The 4,106-nt window shown below is 48.8% G+C and overlaps 1 pseudogene; it reads left to right on the top strand.

Annotated features, from left to right (window-relative positions):
- Positions 1 to 2,101: 2,101 nt before the first annotated feature.
- On the top strand, positions 2,102 to 2,256 carry LOC113936794 (annotated as a pseudogene).
- The last annotated feature ends 1,850 nt before the right edge of the window (positions 2,257 to 4,106 follow it).

Here is a 4,106-nt window from a genome sequence, read left to right as displayed (position 1 = left end):
TTCAAGCTGGTGCATTGCAAGGATTTTAGCCCTAAGCCCCAAGTGGGTAAATATTTCCTCTGGGGCTCCTACTTTTTTAAAACTGTATCATTTCTCCACCAAGACTGGCTTCATATGGGATGAAGAGGTGGCCCATTAAATCTGACTTTCCTCCATGCTTTTGTCAACATAATACCTAGGCCGTATTAAAAAACATCGAAACAGACTGACAAGAGTATGCCATTCCCCTGCTAAAATTGTTGGAGCAGCTCTGAGTGCTTGTGGGCAGAAGGTGTCACACCCTCCAGCTTCGAACAGGCCACCTGGGGAGGGTGTGCAACAGGCATGGAGGCCAGCCTCCCACCACAGGCTTCTGAGCAGTCTGTGTGGGAGTGTGTGGGTGAAGAGCCCAGGTACCACTGGGTCAGCATCTACCCACACTGCTGCTTCCCGACCCCTCCCATGTCTCCACCCCTCTTCCCACCAATCTCACTCAAGACCCAAATGTTCCCCTGGACCACGCCCAGGTCTACAAAGCAGACACGGATCACTGGGGATTCCTGGCTCAGGAGAGTCTCCCCAGAGGCCATCCCTGGGATATTTGCCACTTGAAGGAGAGGGGATAATAAGGGCTCCCCCTCATCCCTAATTTCTGTGTCCTGGCTGAAGTTAGACCCTTGATCCAAGCTGAGCTAATCATTTGTTCACCATCCTTGTCTGAATAATTGTTCAGTGTAGGCACAAGACCCAAAATAGACTAGTCAGCCTTGTCCTCCAGAATAGTTCCAAATTGGAACAGAGGAAAGAATCCTTTTCTCCTGGGGCGCCTGGGTGGCTCAGTCAATTAAGCATCCGCCTTTGGTGGAGGTCATGATCCCAGGATGCTGGGATTGAGCCCTGCGTTGGGCTCTCTGCTCAGCGGGGAGCCTGCTTCTCCCTCTGCCTGCTGCTCCCCCTGCTTGTGAGCTCTCTATCTACCTCTATCTCTCTGACAAATAAATAAATAAATAAAATCTTTTAAAAAATTCCTTTTTCCCTTGTGCTAAAGCCAAGATGTGGGCCCAGAAGCCCTGGAGGGCATGTCCCTCACTCCCCACATGGAGAAAGCTGGCTCCCTTGGTCAGGGGAAGGCTGACCTGGTGCCAAGTCCCTTGTCCCAGGGTCTCTGGCAACACCACTTCCTTCCCTGACCCTGAGCACCGACTTTCATTCTGGTTTCTCCCACTTGCATTCAAGAGTCCAGCCTTCCTCCCTCTAGTACCTCCTCCCGTGAATGGATTAATCTCAGGCCGACTTGGACATTATGCTCTTGGTTACCGTCTCCGATGGCTTCCCATCCGCCTGTCACATAACGCTACCAATCCTTAGCTCAGTGTTCTAGCTGCTCCAAGACTTCCTCACCCACCACTCCCCATAGTCAACTCCTCGCTCAGAGTAGCCACCAAGTTCCCTCATTTCTCCAAGTCATTTTCCCCGGGATGTTTTCTATGCTTAGAATGACTCCCTTCATCTTTGCATAAGTGACCCATCTTTATTCTCCTTCTGGGTGACTATCCTAAGCCCTGGCTAGAATCAGCTCTTCCTCTGCATACTGTGCTTTCCACTGTAAGTCATTGGCAGGAACTCTCTTCTGCGCTAGCCTGTAGGGGGATGACATATACACAGCCTGACCTTTTATTGCCTTGCCAGCGCCTTGACTACACCCAGCACATAGTAGATCACTTAAGATAAACACGTTGCCTTAAGTTATTAATTAATTTATTCACTCATTCTCTTTTTATCCTACCTATTTTTCAAGGCAAGATTAAATACCACCCCTCCTCTGAGCCTTCTTTGGTGTCTTCAGTCAGAATTAATCGCTTGCTTCTTTGTGTTTCCACATCATATTGCTTTCAACTGCTAATTAGCATACATTAATTAATGTGTACATTTTTAGGCACTCCTTTAACAATAACTTCTGAGAATCTACTTCCTTAGATTGAAGGTAGTTTCTAGGGAGTCTGTTTTCTACTCTTGACTATAAGCCCGTTAAGGACAAAAATCGGATTTGTTTTCTTAAAACCTAGAACAGGGCTCGAAAGGAGCTGAGTAATTGTTTGTTCATTTAAATGAAATGCATTTTATCCCTTCTCGGCCTTTTGGCTAAGATCAAGTGTAGTATCTGTTCTTATCAGTTTAAGTGAAATGCATTTTTTGAAACCCATGGAAGGGAATATGATCAGCTACCTTTGAGTCATGGGTATTTCTCCACATACCAGTTGCAAATGACGAGAATATTAAAAAATGAATGGTTGAAGCAATAATAATAATAATAATAATAATAAGGGGAATTTATAGGTTTACACGACAGGAGTCCAGAACTAGTTCAGGAGTCCAGAACTAGGGCTTCAGGCCCTGCTGGATCCCTCATCCCAAACAGTGTCATTTGACTCTCTCCATTTCTCCCTCAGTTTTCCTCTGCACTGGCTCTGTTCTGAGGTAGGCCTTTGCCTCATGGTGCCAAGATGGCTGCCAAAAACTCCAGCTTTCCATCCAATCCTTTCAGCAACTAGAGGAGAGATGATATCTCTATCTGAAGTGTTGTCCCCTTTAAAGACTTTGATGTTCTGATTGGCTTGGCTTAGGTCATGTGACCATCATTTGGGCTGGTCCAGTTGAACCACATGAAATAAAAGGGAGGAGAAGTGGTCTCCAGCATAAACCAGCTACTGATTCCAGAAGGAGCGGCATGGATGCCTGGTAGGCACCTTCTCTCTCCCCGCAGAAGCTGGCCTGTTGCCCACCAGGTCCCTAGCCCTGCTCCCCACACTGTTTCCGTGGATGAGAACAGGAGACACTCATAAGAGATATAGGCCTTTTCAACCTAGCCTCTCTGGGTCTTTTAAGAGACTGGAAAGAGTGACCATTCATTCATAAGGATGCAGTGGTCTCCCTCCTGCCTGCAAGGAACTGGGAAAATGGGATGAGACCAAGGCTATCAACTTAAAGCCACAAAAGGAAATTGGGTACCTGCTCCATCAGATTCCTTCTAAACCTCCTGGTCCAACACTGCAGAGCTGCTGCAGAATGTTCCAGATGTGTGAATGCCAGAAGTGGAGAGTACTGGTAGATTTTAGGCAGGGTGAGTATCAGAACAAGTCCCCAGTTCCTGGGCAGCAGGACTGACCCCAGCCAGCCTAGAAAGGGCTGGATATCCCAATGCTTTTCCTCAATGTGGACACTTGGAGACAAAGAGAAACCCTCCACCACCCAATGGCCAACAGAGCTGGCCCTGCCCATCGCCATTCAGTCATCCACTTCTGCTTCTGAATACTTCCATTCGGTATCCTCAAGGAAAATGAAAGGAACAGGTGCATTTATAATTGGTTACTGTGCCCTCACCATCCCCTCACCCCTAGCCAACACCATGCAGAAAAAAAGGAAGTGCATTTTGGGGTGACTAATGGCAAGGTTGCCGGCTCATCCAGCCCCTTCCTCCTCCACTAGAGGCAACCCATCCTCCTTCTGAGCTTCCCAAGTCAGGCCTGTGCCAAGTATCCTGAAGAGGAGTCCAGCTTCTGTGGCTTCCACAGCCTGAGGGCCCTTGGCCCTTGCTGCCCTCGGGCCAAGGTAGAGCCAGACACAAAGGGAGGGAAAAGCCTCCCGCCCGGCCCCTGCTGCTTGGGTTTCCCTCTTGCGGCCGCAGTGAGTGCCCTTTAGATCTGATTGATTTTATCTGTGAAATGAGCTGAAAATCCCTCCCAGGGAGAAATGCTCATCTCCCTTCCTCAGCCCAGACACTCCAGATAAATCAGATTGCCCACCACCAGAGCACATGTGGGCTGAGGCCTGGCGGAGAGCAGAGACGGCAGGATGGCAGGATGGCGGGACAGGCTGCTTGCTGGGCCTGGCCATCAGCGTGGAGGCCTCTGGCTTCTTCCCAAGGCTGAAAATCCAGGACGCCAGCATCTTCAGCCACCTGGTCAGAACTGCCCTGTCTTCAAATAACTTGCACTTGCTGGTCAAGGCTTGCCTTAGTTTGGGTTTCTACAGAAATAAATCCTGAGACACGGAAATGGGCAAGCTGTGATTTGGGATGTAGGGACAGAGCCAGGGAAGAGAAGAAATCCAAGAGAGGGTGAGTTACA

The sequence above is a fragment of the Zalophus californianus genome, chromosome 17, assembly GCF_009762305.2.
Source record: "Zalophus californianus isolate mZalCal1 chromosome 17, mZalCal1.pri.v2, whole genome shotgun sequence".
NCBI lineage: Eukaryota > Metazoa > Chordata > Mammalia > Carnivora > Otariidae > Zalophus > Zalophus californianus.
Note: the sequence above shows the minus strand (reverse complement) of the source record. Positions and strands in the feature narration are given on the sequence as shown.